Source organism: Ischnura elegans, chromosome 10, assembly GCF_921293095.1.
Source record: "Ischnura elegans chromosome 10, ioIscEleg1.1, whole genome shotgun sequence".
In the NCBI taxonomy this organism is placed as follows: Eukaryota; Metazoa; Arthropoda; class Insecta; order Odonata; family Coenagrionidae; genus Ischnura; species Ischnura elegans.
The window spans coordinates 105,717,463-105,737,499 of record NC_060255.1 but is presented as its reverse complement, the minus strand read 5'-3'; the positions used below and the strand labels follow the sequence as shown (position 1 = coordinate 105,737,499).

Sequence of the window (20,037 nt, the reverse complement as noted above, 5' to 3'; positions counted from 1 at the left end):
TTACGTGAAATTTAACTGTTTATGGACCTACATACGCCACCTGACACATATACAACTCCACCTCACGAATTACGAGTCACATATCTATGTACCTAACATTAAAATCTCGCGGGTATCACTTTGGCACACGATTGCTTCTGAAGACCTTTTTCCTCCACTCAAATTATCTTAGTATATCTTCAGTTGTGCCTTTTAACATTTTGTTATTTATCAAACATTTCAAGTTATATCTCTTTTTAAACAGTATACCAAATAAGGTGAGTCAGTAGATGTGCCTATCCGTTTTCTATTTAATCTCTTGATATGTGAAATGAGAGCTATGACTGCCAGAGGTCAAATGGGATATGAGTTTATATTTTACGTTTCAATACACAATAGCTGAATCTCTTTCTCTACAGCAACTTTATTACATCTAAGAGAACGCAAAAGATATTTTATAAGCCACAAAATATTTCATTATATCAAAATAACGGCAGTAACAATGGCGACCTGCAGCGAAGCTGGACTTTCGGGGATTGGATTAATAGCGGGACTGACTAAGAGTGTTGAATTTAAAACAAATGATACGTTGCGAAATAGATCGCTTCAGCGGTGTACTCTTAATCCCTACAACTGTCCTAAACTTCTTCGGTCGCCTCCGTGGTTGGCTGGAAGAACGATGGGATGGCGACGTTGGGGGAGATTTATGGAGGCCGAGAGAGGGGTGACAAAGCAGCAAGTACTTACTTTAGGACGCGCGGGTCTTTGACCGCTCACAGTGAAGCCCACGACGCATCGGGAGGAATGGCTCGAAATCACAAACTTTGCGACTCTCAGTGTCTGCCCTCTCGCGAATAAGCTTCCTCGCTCACCCTCACTCAACAGAGGCGAGGCTGGATGAGGGGCGGATCGCATCAGCAGCGAAACATGAATTGGGACACTTATCAATCAGCGCATGCTTTGAATCCAAAACAGTTTCCTTCTAGAGCGACTGCGTTTAAGGCAATGCTTATATGCATTCTTATCCTTCAAATTTACGTCTAGTGTGAAAGTAACAAATCTATTTTCTTCATGTTTTATTAGAGGAGGCTCCCTTCAGAAAACCAGGGGATTCCTCATGGTTTTCTTGACCATTAGAAGACTCAGACCATTAGAGGATTATTATTAGAGGAGGACCATAAGAGGATTCCCTCCAGGAATCTTTACAAAACATTATGTGCGCGAGGGAGGAGAGGAGGAAGCAAATGCTATACAGGACTATTGTATGCATCAGTTCCATTCCCAGTTTGGTTACTGGCATCGGCTCTCCAAGGCTTAAATACTCTGGCTGTCTCCTAAACTCAGCCCTCTCCCGGATAAGTCACGAACTTCCTGCTCATCCTCACTCGATAAAATGAAAGGCTACAGCAGGAGGAGGGGCCACACCAACAGTGGAAAACACTTGCCAAAAACGCGTCGACATCAAACACAAGTTTGTTTCACACTGATTCCGTTTCAGGGAGTGATGTTACGTAATTATATACTTCTTTTTGACTGAAATGTTTGCGTAATAATACCATTTCTTTCGTGTTTCACACTGTTGTAGTTATTTATGTCCTTACATGGAAGGTTTCTCAAAAGATCGGTAAGACTGTTTACTGTTTGTGGCTACAGTGGAATATTAAAAGGTAATTCACTTCGTACATAAGTTCCACATTGAATATTTTTAACACCGACCAAGCATTTAAGTCATTATCAAGGCCTTCAATACCTTAACAATGGCGTACGAATCGATTAATTGGTCAGTAATGGTTTTTCAGCGAGGAACGTGCAAAGTGTAATTCTACACCAACGACGGAATTCGCCATGAAAAAAATCATTAGGTGTAGCTGGGATTTGAACCTGGATTCACCAATAGCCGATAAGGCATGCTGCCACAACCAAGCCATCTTTTCCGCGGTGAATCTCAGAATAGTTTCATTACATTTGTTTTGTCGTGTTATGCACTGCTTTTTGAAAACGTCCATCACGGAATATCGAAAAAAGTAGGGTTTTTATCTCCGACAGTGGCTTGCTACTAAGCACGACCTCTGTTCCCTGTGGTTCAACGTGGACAACACTTGCTCGTTGGGCCAGTCTTAGATTCTCCTCGGAAGATGATGGCTAGGTGTTGTTTGTGACTGGTTGTATTCCTCCCATGGCAATCGAGGGATCCCTAGGGTTCGCATCCCGACGAAGCAAAATGTGTTTTATCGAGAATTTAACCCTTGGTGCATATGACTTTGCACTCATGCGCGTGACTACGCACAAAGTCACCTGCTTCATGCGTTGCTTTGGAAATTGAATTTTCTTTTCATGAAGCGGTAAAAGATTGAATCTTAATCAAATGTTTTGTTTCTTCAACGTTATTCGGAATCAGACGTTGAGAATGGTAACGCTATGGAAGAGTAGAGTGTCAGAGGTCAGGTGTGACCTTGGGCTGCTCAGAAGTGCACCTCGGGAAATTGCCTCATAGGAAAGAAAGGTGGAAATGTGGAAGCCCCATAGGTCTCCACCAAAGTGTCTGCTCAGAACCCTTTGAACCTTGGTCCTTTAGCCAAAGCTCCACCTACTTGGCTAAACATGTGTTCCTCTGACTATGCAAGCAAGTTCCTCAGCCTACGTTCCAGACTATGTGTGTCAAAACGCAGAAATTGCTAACAAGTTCAAAAGCCAAGGTTGTACAGATCCGTAGCTCAACCAACTGCACTCACGTCTCAACTTCTTGGAATGGAATTCCGGCCGTGGCCCGGCCTCCACATAAACCACCTCTCATGGTCTTCCAAGAAAAACAGACGAGTGCGGAGCTGCACCCAAGCAGATTATTACACGGGCTGTATCGCTGGATACCTATGAAAGTATTCAATACGAGAATGCACATTCAAGGATTGTTTTCATGGACGACAATATAGCGAACACCCAGGTCTGCGATATTTCAGACAGCTTGGGAATCTTATCCGCTGACGTAGGGAAAAATTCTTACTTAGTGTCTTCCTTCTTTTCATTGTGAACGTAGTAGACTAAAACAAAAGATTATGAATACTCGTTTTTATACGTATTAATGCGCGCAGCCTCTGCCTTTTGGTCATCAATGACTGGCATAAATATTAAGTTTCGTCACCTTCCTCATAACCCTCATGTGTTCAAACCAGTTGGCATAAAGAGAATTTAAGAATAATAAACCGGATGAGGGAATACCTTTGAAGCAGTCATGCGTATCAAACTGCCTTTCCAATTCGCTGATATGATGGTGTGATTGATTTTGACAATGCTAAAACTAAATTTTAATTTATTTACCCAGAGAGTAATTCATCTAACAGCTATTTAATCTAATAACTAACAAATATATTCTAGAAAAGAAAAATGTAAATACTCTTATTTTGAAATCGATGACGAATACTGTCCAGTCGAGTTTCAAGAAGATACTTCAAATACAACATATCTTAAAAAGATATCAGAGCACCACAGGTAACCTACATCTACATACTACCTCGCAAGCCGCGTGTGGCAGGGGGTGTTAGGACACCAGCCAAAGGAACTGCTTCCCACTTTGTAAGTGAGAATTTCAGAAGTGGGTGGCTTAGTCCGGGGTGAGCTCAACCCTCACCTTACCTAACCAACGGGTAGGTTTATCCATTGAATAAGAGAAGAACTACGCGGAGCCGTAAATTAGTATTTTTCAATTCTTTTTATAGAATTAAATGGAGTCATAAATCCAGTGCCACCCACAGTGTGTAATGCTCGCCTCATGCATGGCTCCCGAGAAACGTCTAGGAATAATACAATAGCGAGTCAATATGTGGGCAAGAGAGCATTCATTATTCAATTCACAGAGCCCCATCTTTTATTCAGGGCGAAAAACCGATGAAAATAATTCGCCATCAAATCCTACCAAAAAGATGCACTACTTACGGTCGTTTGCTCTCAAATTGAAATTTCACTATAATAAATACTGCGCAACATTGGTATCTAGTCGTATTTCACAATGCTATATTACTTAAAATCTTTTGGTAACAAGGGATCGATGGAGCTAAAATTTGAAATAGTATATTATGTATATTCACCTATTCGCCTGAACATCTCGTCTCCTATTCTAAATGTAAATATAATGAGGGCAACAACTCTACCTATCGCCCCATGGGCTTGAGAAATTTTTGCTATAAAAATAATAATTAAGGAATAAATTATTTAAAAATTCTATTTATCAGCTCTGGGGCGTCTAATCAGACAGCTCTTAGTTTTTTAAGAGAACCAAAAATAATACCGATCGCAGTAATTATAAAGTATTTCAATTGAGCTTAATCCGACAATAGTCAATTCACATGCACTTAGAGCATAAAATTAGTCCATAATAGATCGTTGTCATCACATGAATACCAGTACGTCTAGCGCAATTTTCAGCTTACTCTACGTGAAATGCCAATGATTACGACGTCGCACACTGAAAGCACTTACTCCCAAAAGAGATATGAAAGGAGTTATGCGTTGGAAACCAAAATCTCGTTTTCCACGGAAAATAAACGAATCTGAGTAAATGCGATCGCGTGGATAATAAAATCTACTCTCTCTTTCAATCTCTACTCTATATCTTCAACTCCCTGATTTCCCATATTACCCTCCTTTTTTACATAACTTTTACAGTCATTAATATTTTTCTTCTTCAGACTCATATTCTCAATGTTGAGGAATAGCCGATTAACGATAAAATAATTTATAAATATCCATTTTAGTCTCATCAACTTCATCACCGAAAAAGGTCGAGACAAACCTTTTGCAGACATTTGTATCTACGTGATTTTAGTAGGTGCAGTCTTAAGGCCATCATTTTCTCTATTACTATGAGGTATCGTATAAATGGACTCAAATAAATTATTTAAATATATTCAAATAAATTATTTATTTGAATTATGTCCCATAAATAACCAGCCTTTATAGGCAGAGTATGAGATAACCCTACGAACACTAAGATGATGAAGGGATTACAGAAACTAATTGCTCGCTTCCTTGGAGCAGCAAATCTAATCGAAGGATATTTTATCAATAGTTTTACTCATCATACTTTTGGTGAAAACGGATATAAAGTGTGGGCCTGCCATTTCGCATTTTTGGACAAAGACTGCTGGCAATGTAGAGCATATCTTGACAAAAGACCCAAATCCTTTCGAATGAGCATGCCCAAGATGATACGTTAACCTAAAAAAAATAATTTACATCCAAGCATTTCAAAATCTCTAATAAACATGGCCCTTTGTGCTGCTTTTCACTTCCAAGAAAAGACCATACTCGCCAGATGATGCATTCATTAGCGGACACGCAATGAGAGGCGAAATCTCTTTCACACGCAACCTTCAATTAGGAAATTAGTTCTAGAAGGAGAGGTATGGGGGTGAGATAGAATGCAATTTGGCTAAGAGGAGCTTGCAATATCAAATGTGGGAGTTTCCCGCCGTGAGCCTCAGAATAAATTGAACCAGATGATAAATTATGCACCCTCATCTTGAAGATTCCATCACATTTCTCAGATCACGGGGAAGTAAGCGAAACTGCTCAATCCCCGATATTTTTAGCCAGAAATACCCAAGGCTATCTTTAACTTCACAAATAATCTCCGTAATCATCACTGGTCAACAACCTTAAGATTGGATACACGCAGTTCTCCACTTAATTCTCCTATCAGCCAATAATGGTCAATCCTTGGCCCCCTACTTTTCACGATTTTTATTAAGGATTTGCCTTGTTCCTTAATTCATTCTATGTATCAATTATATGCGGATGATTTACAAATATATCTCCGCTGCCATCCAATTCACCTGCTTAAAGGCATTGAAAAAGTAAATGACGATATCAGCCGTATTTGTAATTGGTCCCGTGAAAATTTGTTGAAAATTAATCCTCTAAAAACGAAAGGGATTATAATTGGCGCGAAAGGGATTATATTGGATTATAATTAATTTATTAATAAACTTAATTTTGATGCATTACCTAAAGTTTGTGTTGACGGCTTTGAAATTCAATACTCTCAGTCTGTAAAAAAACTTAGGAGTTACTCTTAACAATGTACTCACTTGGGAGGAACAAGTAGCACATATTTCAAATAAGTGTTATTAAAGGTTGGCACAGCTTAAGCATTTTAAGCATTGAGTTGCGCAAAAAGCTGATTCAATCGTTGTACCTTCCTCATATTCAGTATTACTCGCTGGTAATGTCTGATCTAACTAATGAATTGTCTAATAAAATGCAAATATTGTTAAACGCTGGTGTAAGATTTATATTTAATGTGGCATTACATGAACACATTACTCCTTATTGCTTAAAGATCGAGTGGCTAAAACTTGAAGAACAAAAAAAGTTACATTATTCTATTTTTATGTTTAATTTATTGTCAAGCAAAACTCCTTATTATTTATATGAAAGAATAATGGTCAACATTAGCAATTGTGACAGGGTTGTTAGGGCGCGGAGACGTTTTAAAATACCAAAATGCAGAACAAACTCGTTCCTGCAATCCCCTCTAAATACATCAATGAGAATATGGAATGATATCCCTGATTACATTGTTAAGTTTAATAACATTTACCAGTTTAAAAGGCTTATGACAGCTCACTTATATCAAACTTTCCGTGCAAACCTAAATGAAAAACGATCTGGTTCATTGTCCAATGCATAATAATAAGTGTATATATATTATGTTGGTATATTTGTAACTATTCATTTTCTGAAGATTTGTATAATTTATTTTTTGTTAATGTTTACATGGGTTCACATTTTTACTCTTGTATGTGTGTTACCTTTTGTGCACCCGAATGAAAAATAATTTGGTTTCTTGTCCAAAGAACAATAATAAGAAAGTGTGCATATATAAGTATGTATATGTATGTATATATACTCCTTTATGAATATCTACGAATGTTTCTATTGGCATGTAATGCGCATATATGAAATTCAAATAATTGGTATGTTGTCAATTTGCAGCACCAAAACTAAAAACGGTTAAATTGTAACCCTGTTCCATAGGACACTAGTCCTCGAACAATAAAATTCTATTCTATTCTATTCTAAACATTTTAACGCCATATTTCAATGGGATCGGAGGATTTCTACCCGTGGCGAACGGAACGCGAAACTGCGTCATGATACTATGCATATTAATTATGAAACTTCACAAGGTATGCACATTTTATTAAGAATTGAGTACAAAAGTAAAACTATATAACTAAGAAAATCATCAAAGTGATGACATATTTTTTATAATAATAGGAATTTTTTAAAAGACTTACGGCCAGTATATACTTTATTGTGATTTTTGTTGATGAATTATTTTTAAAAAGTATTATTAAAATCACGTCGAATGTATAGAAAGGGGAGAAATGGACACCCATGTTGGTTGGACTAAACTGCAATGGGTCTCTAATAGGAGAATATTTAAATACACGGTTGTGGCTTAGTACGTGATGAGCTCTAGCATCACCTATCCTGGCCAACCTTAGGGGTGAATTTCTCACTTGGTGAGTATTTTATTAGATCCCGCGTGATTTTTACTTGCGTGATTTTTACGCCGCAATCAGATTTAACATAAAAAATAGCAAAACCGTTCCGCGAGCCAACCCACGGATCTCACTCCTTCTCCTCTTACCTTTAGTCCAACCCAACCCAACAGCCACCTTTATATTCAGCTCAGTTATGTCCTGTCACTCTGGAGGACACCTCTCCCTACTTTTTCGACCCCTTGTTGACCTCCTTCATAGCGAGGAAATATTTCCATATCTAGTGGAAATCCTTCCCACACATTCCTCCTCCCCCCCCCCCCCCCCGCTCCGCCTGTCCGCCCTAGTTTCGCGTGGTGCGCAGACTGGCGGAGGGTGGTGAAACTACCGCTCACCCTGGTGAAAAGCAAAAGAGGAAAAAAACGATATCGCATCTTTTCTCCCATAAACCCTTCCGCAGAACTCTTGGATTTCTTTTTTCGTAACCCCATGAATCCGCGCTCACGTGGCACCCATATATCGAGGGAGATAAAGGTGTGGAGAAAAGATTATGGGGATTTTAGGCTGAAAGAAAAGATGTGCCTACGTCAGAAGGAAACGGTGCATGTGTATGAAGCATGTACATATGTATGAAGAAGGAATGAAATGCCCATTTTGATCGATTTGAAATCTTTACCTAACGCCCGCGGGTGCTGAAATCACGTCTCACCTGCATTTGGGGGATTTAGAGGAAGAGAAATTGAGGCAGTTTCCTCCACGATGAGTATGATGTCAGAGGAAAGAATATGGGTGCCGAAGGGTAATGGGCATTCCTATCTCAACGCCAATACTTCTTGTCACGCTGACAGCATCCACATACCACATTTGTCGGAAGAAAAGAAGCCCAGGAGAGGATTTGGCCCTCGGGCCCCAAATGTGTGCACTTAACACGACATAGTCACGATCCTAGTCAAGCTCCATCATCATCCATACAAACACCAGTCTATGGCACAGGCTAGCCTAGGGTTTAAGCTATAAATCTACTTAATACCCGCTTCAGTTGGCGTATGGCAGGTGGGTGCTAGGGCGCGAGCCGTTTACCAAAATAACAGAAAAGTAGGTGAGCATTGGAGTGATTCAAGATGTGAGTTCCACCTAGCAATTTTAAAATTCTTTATTTTATGGAGGAAAACCTAATTCCTATACCCAATATATAAGCGGACTCCCTGATTACAAAGCGGACTACCTGATTAGAAAATGTGTGGTTATAAAGGTTTGCTCTCACGCCTTTAATTCACAGCCTCTGGCCTAATTGCATTGCGTATTATGCAGCCCTCTTAGCGATTTCATATTGCATCCATCTGAAATATTTGATAATTTTTTATCCTTTTGATATTGAGAGCTCTAGCTGATACATGCACAATATTGCAGTCGTAAGATCGGTTTAGGTTCCGTTTCTCCCTCTTTATCTCCCATGCCAGTTCTTTTATACCTCCGTGAGGCTCTTTTATCCTGTGTAATTGTCCCTTGGTCTGTCTTCCTAAAGAGCCTTTCCATCATCTTTTCATTCCCTCTATCCGATAGGGTTATTAAATTTTCCGTTTCCGTCAACGAGGTAAATCATCGAGTGAGTGCGAAATATATATTTAACTACGCTCCGAATGTTTACTCAGCGTTTCAAGGCAACTTAATGGCACCCTGAAGCCGAGTTTTAAAAGTCTAATTTTTTCACGTTGCTAGAAAAAGTGCCTTCTTTGTGATGAAGGTATCCATTACAAATACGTCACAAAATGTTATTGTAACGGCTGATACTTTGTGAAACTCTATTATCACAGAAAAATTGTTGAACTCTACAAAATACCTCTTAGTTTTGCAAAGTTAAATTACTTTTCCATCAAATGTCACAATCTAGAGGCAAATTTTTCCTTCGTGGAGAAAGTTCACCAATTTTAGCAATCACCCGAATTCGTCAAAATTCTCCGATATAATTTGAGAGGCAGGTGAAAGTCATTATACTCTCATTGGTACGCTCTATCTACTACTCTACCACCTGCTATGGTACTTCATCCACCCTGAAAACTTAAGAACTATGGCGTGCGTTTTAAATAAGTCATCGTCTTCAGCATCCCAATGATCAACGATTATAAGATTTGTTTGACGCAGCCCTGAACTAAATTCTCCTACAAGCTAATTTTTTCACACCTACGCCATTTTTATTGTGAATTGGTTGATTGGGAGGGAGGATCCCAGACTTCTTCTCAAGTACTCCTACCTTAATCGGTGGAATACTTTAATAATAATAACGCCATTTTTATCTTAAAGCCAACTAGGCATCCACTCGTTAGCGGATGGAGGTACGACCTCTCGACACAAATTCTATCTGTGAAATTAGCGAGTTTACTCGTAAAAAGGATGTCTTCGTCTAAATACGACAGCGTTCTGAGAGGGCTCAGAACGCTGCGCTGCCCTTCTGCTCTATCCTTGGGTAAGGTAGGCCATCTAAGATCTACGAAAACCTGTGAAGATGCCGTGACTTGACGACTGAGGGCTACAAACAATTATCCTCTCATCATCCGGGGTAGAAGGCAGCAGCTCTTCTTTGTACCAGTGAAGGTGGAGAGCATATTATTGGTCAATTCAGCAATAAAAACCTTTCACCACAGACATGGTAGCACTCACTTCAATGGCTGCGGCACTATGATGTGGAGGGTAAGGATAAATCACCACATCATTATCCCGAGGAGTAGTAGCAACTCCACTCAATTTTAGATCGAGACATGATGGAAACAAGTGATGGTCTGGCAAAAAGATTGGTCGAGTGAGGAGTGATGTGATTAGGAATTATTCCTAATCCACCGCGAGTTTTTACCCCCCGGGCGTATTTTAAGTGCGCTGGGATCACGCGAGACCCAACTCACTCCAACCTCGGGCACTTTTTCCCGACGCCAATTCAGCCAGAGTGCATTCCGCCCACGAATTCATTATGCATTCACCCCACTACTCTTCTTTCTTTTTTTCATCATTACTTCTCTCTGGACCTTCGGTTCATCCGCCGTGGAGGTTGCTCGGGTAACGAAGCAAACATGCGAATTTAATGTGACTTAATTTAGAGACATACATTCCCCAAGTAATCAAATCTGTAAATTGAAATGGTTGAAAGTATATTGAGATATGACATAGCAGTGGAATTGACTTTAGTTAGACAGTCGAAAGTAATAATTAGGTATCAAAAGAGGATTTTAATAATGATTGACATGGATAGAGATAGCAATAACAATCTTTGAATATCTGTTTAAATATTGTTTGTAACATACATTATATTTTTGCCGTTGGCAGATTAGGATATTGGATTATTAACAGCAGATATGTATTTTTTTAAACGATTTCCAAGTTCTATATAAATATAAACACCACACGTGTAAACTCCATGCATTGGAAACATTAATATGGCCCATTGAATGGAAAGAGGTTAGCAAAAATAAGTGTAAACAACATTCTGAAATCCAAAATTAATCATTCACCCTGGTGATGATGTCGTCGTTAAAATGTTTAAATTGTCGTCGTCGATGTAGTCGTTCGTTAAAACGTCGCAAGTACACAACGAGTTCAGCCGCTGAGATTCCCGAGAGGACCTAATGCAAACGATTCGCCGAGAGAGAATAACACATCATATTTTGGCAATGTAAGTACAAGTTTGCTATCGGAAGTATGGGAAATAAAATCACAAACGAAACCTTTCCATTGCAATGTTTCACAATGACTCGGCAGTTTTCCTTTAATTCGTACTTAGTCGCCTCAAATACGCATCTCAGGCTCTCAGCATTTTCCATAGTGTAGTTTCACCCGATTCCAAAGCGTAATGGTCACTGCTTATGCCACTGAATACTTTAATTAATTTACACAGCGCGAATATAAACAAACCTTGAAGCAGCTAGCAACGTTTTCTAGCAAGGTTTAATCTAAGAGTAAACACTGTTGCAGGGGGGATAGCTAAAGCCCCTTTTCGGTATACACGAGAACTAATCATAATATCAAGTGACTTTGGACATTTAAACATCAATGAGCCCGGTGTGGCGTTACGTCTTTAAATCTTCCAGGTTGTGAACGTAAGCCCCAGACAGAGGGAACTCGGGGAATTTCTGGGGGGATGCACTAAAAAATGCCACACCGGAAGGACGAATTGGGCACATATAACAAAATGGAATGCAGTATTACAAACTTTTTTGAGCTTAGGAGCCCATTGAATATCACCTTGAGCGATTCTTATTTGCACTCAAATGCAAAGTGGACCATTCGCTAATCGTATGCAAGTCACGTGACGCATACCACGTTTCATTGAGACGCATGAGATCTGATGGGACCAAGGTAGCGACGCCCACTACATTAATCCTTAATCGAAAGTTTATCCTTACTCTAAGCCAATATGAATTGTAAGATGGCGACCGTTCTTTTCAGCTCAAGATATCAAATATGACTTTTAACTGTTAATGCAAAACAACAACGACATATACGAGGTATAACGGGGTAAGAATTTTGAGTTTGAACGACTAAAATATTTTTGCCATTGTTTAAAAATTTTGAAAGTACTCCCTTAAATGTGACATATACTTCTCTCCTGTGGTGCGAACCTCGGTAAAATTCACATTGTAAGTTGCCGACTGAGTGTATAGAAACAAATTAAGTTCACGTATGTTTTTAAAGAAACGCTAGCCCATGATATGACGACATCGATTGAGTTTAAAAATAAAAAATTTGAATACAGGGATTTTGAGCGAATAAATCCTTATATTTATTAGCAAACACATTTTTCCACAGGTGACCTCCACAGCGCCATATTCATGACACTACTTGGTGATTTGACATCAATGACTTTCAGAATGTATTCATTAGTGCAGGTTACGAAACTGTAAATACTAGTGCAACCTATTACGTTTATTTAGAGAGAGGTTTGGTGACACGGTACATACGATATAAGCTTAACCGTATTATGGGTTCAACAATAATGGCTTTATCTTTACTTGAGCCACCATTTTGCCTATTTACAGGATGGGAGTTTGTCTCTACCAAGAAGGACAGCCATTGGTAATTTTGACCCATAGGTTGTTTGCTATCATCATGTACATTCCTCTCTTCAATGAGTACGATTCGTTAAGTTAGGCGGGAGTTAAGCAGGCCATGATTGTGGATAAGTAACGTGATATCTATGAAATTCCTGAAACAAATACAATTGTTAGTTGGACCAAAGGTCATTAGTAAAGATAAAGGTAATTATTGCGAGTCGGATGACCGGTAAAGTAATAAAATCCAAATTCATAATTGGATTATAACGTAGGAATGGAATAAAAAGGTCTCTTAAATATTTTTCTTTACAAATTTTGGCATGTTATTGATCCATTAATAAATGTCCCTGGTGTATAGACAGATATTGAGGGAAAACTGAGTCTCAATGAGAGGTAATGAGAGGATCAATTGCGGGTCGAAATGACACAGCCATCTAGATATAACATCAATCATAAAAACTTCTACGTTTATTTATGAAAAATTATTTTTTTATCGGTATAGTATCAGTAGTTATAAAATAATTGGAAAAATTTGGCCCTCTCAGTGCTAACAGTATTATAGGGCTCAGGTAATGAATAGAGAATGACTCATGAGAATGCATATAACAAATATAACCCCAATAAGAATAACCTGATACAATAGTTTAGGTCAAGAATTCCTCCAATTATGCTGCCTTGTTCATTTTGGATTCAAATAATAGATTTATGCTGGTAATTCGACTACACCTTAATGCGTTTGATGACATACTTACACGTCACTAGCAGTGGAAATAAATGACTTAAAACACTTGACGATGTTATTTAACCATTGAAATTGATGATATGAGTGAGTTGCAAGTGATTATAACACTCTAGAGGTAAAAATTCAACGTAATACTAGCTCGTTTTATAAGATAAAGGGGAACGGGTGGGCAACAATATAATAATATATAACGAGGATAATTATAATTTGGAGTTTTCTATGACTGTAAATTTTAGCTTCTCTTACTCTTAAAGGATATCTCTAAATTTTCAAACAAACAAGCAATTAGAATATGTGCATTTTAATTTCATTTTGTAAAGTATAATATCAAATCCTTACAGCAATATATTTGAAACATTTAAACCTAAAAAATTCCGAATTTGTGTTTATTAAGCTTTAAAAGACTAAAAACGAAAGGATTAAACTAGCATTACTGATTACCATACGATTCAAAACGGGTTTACATTTGCCTTCAAACATGCAACGAGTAATCCGTGCTAGCACATAGAGCATAATAATTGAATGATGCCTGTCTGCATATTATATCATCTCTAAATATATTTGGATTCTGTAAATAATAACTTTTCACCATTAATAGAATTATATATTTTATTAATGCGATCTCAATTTGCATGCATAGTTTGCACAGCACAAATACATGAGGATGAAAAAATCGTTTGACACTCGCTCAAAAGCGACATAAAATCGTGGGAAAACAGGTGGTCATGAAATTAGACACAAAAAAGTCTGCATTAATAAAGAGATTATGTAAATGAACTTTGAGTGATTAGATTGCAACCATTTACTGCGTCGCCCGGAATATTAAGCAAGCAAAGGAAATAATAAAAATATATATCTAATAGATTACCTCTGATTGGAGAGCAAGATTTTTTTAAAGTTTAAAATGCTTAGAGTAAAAACAAATATAGATCTCTCGTAAAATGTCATTTTCCCTGTCCCACACATGATGTTTACATCGTTTCAACAAATGCTTTCTCAAACTCATTTTTGCCAGTGATTCAGGGTGTTATAAACGTCAAACATTGCTGCATGAGCTCAAACGACTACTTGCTAAGTGCAATAAGCGTTCCAATAAGCGAGCGTTCCAATAAGGCAGTGCATCGTAGAAGTTGCATCCGGAAAAAAACATAATTTACATAGATTTAACTCAACAAGTCTATTTCATTCATTTGTATAAGTCCAAAATACGACTGAATTTCACAAAGCTTTCTCAATTAACCTATTTTGGAAATTATAAAAAAAATACTATATGCACCAAGAAGGAACAGTCATCTCCGCAACAGTATGTGTATGGTCTTCAATTACAAGTTCTTTGAACCCGACAGAATTCCTCTACCTTAGTTAGTAAACATGAATTAGTGGAATTGAAGTTTTTTAAACAGAGGCAAAATATTTGTTCTCAAATTGGAGATTAAACATTAAGTTAAAACTAAATGATCGATATTTAATTTCTTGAATTCTCTTTACAGGAACCAAAAGGTGCGCAGTAAAGACTTCCGGCGCAGGTGTAATATACAAAGGTAAGCCATTAAGCCACTTTAAGCCATTTCCGAAGCCACTTTAAGTAATCAATCAAAACTAGAAGGAACAATTCCTCTTTAAATCACAACAAAACTAATAAAATATTTGCATCTATAAAAATGATGTTCCATATTTCACTGTATAGTTTCGCTAGTATCTTTCAAACAACTTTATTCACTTCAAAGTTGCCTTCACATTTCTTTCAAAAGATTATCAATCGAACGCCGACATCATATTTCTCAATTTCGTATGATTATGTCTTTGTGTTTTACCTCTCATGCTTTTTTATACTCATCCTCCGTTCAACGTCAGTTGCACTGACGAAAATCAGGATAAAGAATTGCGGCAAATATTTGTCCCTCCAGCCAGATAACTTAGTCTATGAACAGCTATCAAGAAAAATATTTGAGTAATTTTACGTCGTCATATAATGTAATATACAATTATACGTTTAAAATCAAAGAAATTAAATGTTAGCCATCCTATAAATACGGGAAAAATTCTGTAAACTCACTCACCAAACAGCTATTAATTCATACGCCGCTGCACTATGGGTGAGCAAGTTCCACGTACATGAAGGAAGATAACATGCTAACAAAGCCATTTGTTTATTTATCAATCAAATAACAATATTACGGAGAAAATACCTCTTTAAATGCCATGCTTTGTACAGCAGTGAACTAATTACAGCTATGTAAATATTCTCTATTTGGCAGCTTCAATAACTTCCATGAGGTTGACAATAACCCAGACAATGAAAATACTTTTGATCTTCAATTGCGTGTCCGACGTAAAAACATGCAACAATTGAGATAGTAACATTGTTGTCAAAAGAATGAGTGGCGACACTACATTCGTTTAGAAACCTTTTTTGAGTTCTTAAAATATTAATTTTCTTTTTTTTTCTTTTATAGAAATTTTATTTTCTATAAGTAATCATGCCCTCTCCGCAGAACCAGAAATGTTATTTTTGATATTAATGACATCCACAGTTAATAACTGATTGTTTGGCATAAAAAACATTTTCATGGCTGTTATTGAGAGCTTATTCATTGCGAAAAAAATTAAAATGACTTTTAAAGCTCATGTATACATAATATCTAACCTCAGAACGCTCTTAAGGCTACTTTGGAGATAAGGGATTTTAAATTTACAAAATTGTGGTACATGAAATTCCTTAATCCGCTGAAACCTCGCGAATAATCAGTGGAAAATGATGAATTGGGGGCGTTAATGTGTAAGACGCGGCTGGGGAAATAATCCGATCGTACCATCCTCTCCTGCGTCTTGGCCAATTCCCTCCTTACTCCACCAGGGAAGGCTCTAATTAAAGGTGCCACGTCTCGACGATAATTTCACATAGAAATCCCAACCCCTTCGTCGTCTCTTTTTCATCGGGGGAATCAATTGCCAAGTAACCTAATTATTTCGGGCAGGAGAACAATGAAAACTTTTCAGGGCTGCGGTTTCCTATCCTCCCTCAACCCACCCATTTTTTCTCCATCGCCAACATCCCCCTTCCCCTAATCCAACTTGTTGAAACAATGAGGGGGGGCCCGAAAACAAATTTCATTAACCTCTCCCCCCCCTCTCTCTCCAGGCAACGGTCGAAACCTCCAGCCCCGTTCGGGAATACTTGGCGAAAACTCTCTCCATCTTTTTTTCTGCTTTACTCTTCATGGTATCCCGGTCCAAAGATTCTTCTCTAACACACTAGCTCCCTCTTTACGCCCGACTTTAAAGCCATAAAACAACGGAGGGAAAAGTTGGATTTTTTTCGATAAGGTTGAGCTCAACAAAACCGCTGAATTAATTCCCCAGAGAAAACCTGGCGTTATCATAGCAAGTTTCCTTTTATGCCAAGAAAGCGGATGTCTTCTGAAAAAGGTCTCCCGCAATATGGTAATGAAATTAAGCAACATCCAAATCTTAGGCCAGTGATATATGGGAAGCAGCCAACACATAAACCAGAGTGTGACATCATTGCCTTAATTTAGGAGAAAATATATGTTTTTAAGCTTGAGCAATCCGTTTTGTGAAGAAACCCACAGTTTCCAAAGAGTCAATTATGGTCAAGCCTTCGGAAACAATCATTGGTAAATGAGATATTGGAAAAAAACAGCCACAGTGAGCGTTCCATTATGTCTTTGCCTGAATTTATATGTGAAACTATTTGGCTTTCGCGCATACTTAGTAAAAATTCTGAATAATAATAATTTGTTTTGTATAGAAGACTGCAATTCCAAATAAATAATCTTTATTTGGACGAAGGCGAATCTTTTGACTGCGTGGATTGAAATTCAATGCTTAAAATATGCTCTAAAAAACCGCAACAAGGCATCTTGCAACGGAGTGACCAGCAAATTAGCGTCCGGGGATATTAACGGCTTGTAATGCAACTGTTAAAAACCATGTTTAATATTGTGCGCTGCCATATTTTGCTTTTATTTTTCGTTTCCCAACTGAATAAACGTAATAGCTTGTTGAGGTATTTTAAAAAACGGTTTTGTTTCGATTTTTAAATTACACTACAATGGAGTAGGTATTGTTGAGGCCTTCTCCCTTTCGTTCTACCTAAAAATCATATTCTTTTCCTTCCTCTCCCTCGTTTACCTAAAATTCTTCTCTTTAACTGTGTAGAATCTGAGTTTTTCAAGGGCGTATGCTCTGCAGGAATATTTCTCGGGTTTCCCACCGGGTGTCGTATCGGGTTGTAGTTCCCAACGTTTCCATGACTAAGTCCGTCATCGTCATCAGGGGTTAATGTTGAGCCAAGACAGCACCAAGTGGCCGCGCCGAAGGCGCGTCTGCAGGAGCTGTACCGGTGAGTCAACCTCACCACAACCAGCCAGTTGACAATAGTGGAAAAAAAATGGCGCATGTGTATCGTTGTCAGTGTAAATGTTGTTTATGAGAAGCAGAAAAACAGATAATGACAATAAAGAGCTTGAGCACTAATGAGTGATTAGTGAATCTTTTTTTCTTTTTCTTTGTTTTAATTTTTTATATTTTTTTGAAGGCCCTTTTCTTAATATTTATATATTTTTTTTATTATTGATATTTTATAATTTATTATTATATTTTTTTTCTATTGGGCTTGATTAGTGCTCCCAAAAAGTAGGGATCAATGTTAGTACTTGCGTAAAAAATATCAGAATGCATAGTTGATAAAGAAAGACATACGAAAGACTCATAGAAGAGAATGAAAGGCAGTGTATTGTGTATTATTTTGTCTGTAGAAATTGTGTTAAGAATGCCATCAGCCTGGACATCTACACTATTACGGGCCTTGGAGTGCAAGAAGTTGGTTTAGGAGAAAGCTTTTTTTTTCAATGACTGTGCTCAGGGAAGCGAGTTGTGATGAGATGTTGGAGAACCAGCTGGATAATTCACTATTTTCATTTGGTGATTGAGGAGCATCAGTTAATGATGGAAATTCTGATTGGTTTAGGGAGTTTGTAGCGGCGGCGTAAGATCTATTGGGAGGGGGAGGTGCCCGAGCGGCATTACGTCTAGCAACCATGGCGGCTTTGGCCTCTTTATGTTTAATGCATCCGCGATAGTTAGCTGGATGATCGCCCCCGCATAGGGCACATTTAGCCGGAACTTGATCTGATTTTTTGCAAACTGAGAAAAAGTGGTCTTCGCCACAGCGGACACACTTAGGAGGAAGGTTGCAGTGATTTTTTGTATGGCAAATGCCTTGGCAGCGGTAGCATTGGACGGGAATAGCTGGTTTTTTATAATCTGTGATTGAAATTTTTAGACCGGCAACATAGTGAACATTAAAAAATGACTGAAGGTCAATAGAAGGATCGGTGGTTACATGGCAGACACCAGTAGGGTAAGATTTTACTGAATTGATACCATTATCTTTCTGGGTTTTAGAGGGACGAGTTGACATGATACGTTTGACGGAGAGAACTGGAAAGCCTTTGGCTTTTAACTGTGAAAGAATTTCTTCATCAGTGATTGTGGGCAATATCCCACGTAACGCAAATTCTCTACGGCGGTTTTGTGAGAGTTGATAAGTTCTGTACGCGACATTGAGTTCATTTAATATAGATTTGACTGTAGTGAAATCAGTTACGGAATGACACTTGATTATTGCAGACGTTATGCTGGTTGCATGAGAGACAGGGGGGGATGAGCAAGAGTGCAGAATTTTTGGATAGAAATTTGACCATTGTGAGGTATCGGCTACGTAAATTGGCGGTATTTTAACCTTTTTCGGTAATTCAGTAGTTGGATTTGAATTTACAGGATTGGAAACTTCTGTAGATGAATTCTCTGGAGTTTCATTTGCTAATTCTGCAAGGACAGTGTATTTATTGTTAGTTGAAATGACTGTGGGAGCTTTAGCGACTGATTTTGCGGCCTTTTTGCGTGACGGTACCTCACGGAATTTGTCCAGGCTGTTACACTTGGCATGCGCATTTAATGACTGGCTGGAGGAGGAGGATTGACTCACCGATTCTGTGGTACTGCTGGCAGGAACATCCTTGGTGGGTTTCTGCTGGATGCTCGAGTTGGCCCTTTCCTGGTCCTCTGACGGTGTTGGCGGCGGATTGCTGGCCGGGGCGATGACGGGTGGCTGGGCCGGGCAGGCAGGTTGGGACGATTCGGCAACATCCTGGACCGTTGGCAGCTGCGGTTTGTCGAGAGACATAACCTCGTAGAGCTCGTTGATTACTGGGTCGGCACGCAAGGACTGCAAGGCTTTTGGTGACAGTCTCTTACCCAGCTTCTTCATGATCTCTGCAACCTTTTTTTTTTCCTCTTCGATGTCTTCCTCTGCGTCTTGGGGCTTGTTGGCCATTATGGGGATGACGGTGCGCTGTGATTTGGGACGATTAGATGTCGGCATCTGCTGCGTTGACAGGTGGTATGTTGGCCCCTCGGATCGTTTGACCGGGGGCCGTGACGGCTCCGTCCGCGGGGACCCCAAGGGCAGTCCGCGGTCGATGGCTCGGCGTTTGGCCGGTATATCGGGCGTTGGACTGTTTTTGGAACAAAACAGTTTTCGCTGCTTCGTAGAGATGTCTTTCCGATATGGTACGATAGTACTCCGGGGACGAGTTGAATGTTGAGCCAAGTTTTTTCTCCGGTATTTACACTCATGAGGGCCGTTCAAGTGGGCCCTGATTGGTCCTTTCTGAATCGGGGTGATTGATCACTGACTTCCACGTATTACTTAACTGGAAGCCTTTGTCTCTGTTTAGGTTCTTTTGGT

General features: G+C 38.8%; 1 protein-coding gene across 1 annotated transcript in view; it reads left to right on the top strand.

Annotated features, from left to right (window-relative positions):
• LOC124166779 (sex peptide receptor) overlaps positions 1-20,037 on the top strand; it is a 749,439-nt gene that overhangs the window by 112,036 nt on the left and 617,366 nt on the right. The window contains exon 2 of the mRNA XM_046544458.1: positions 14,753-14,803. The gene's annotated coding sequence lies outside the window, so the exon portion shown is untranslated. The remainder of the gene's footprint in view (positions 1-14,752; positions 14,804-20,037) is intronic.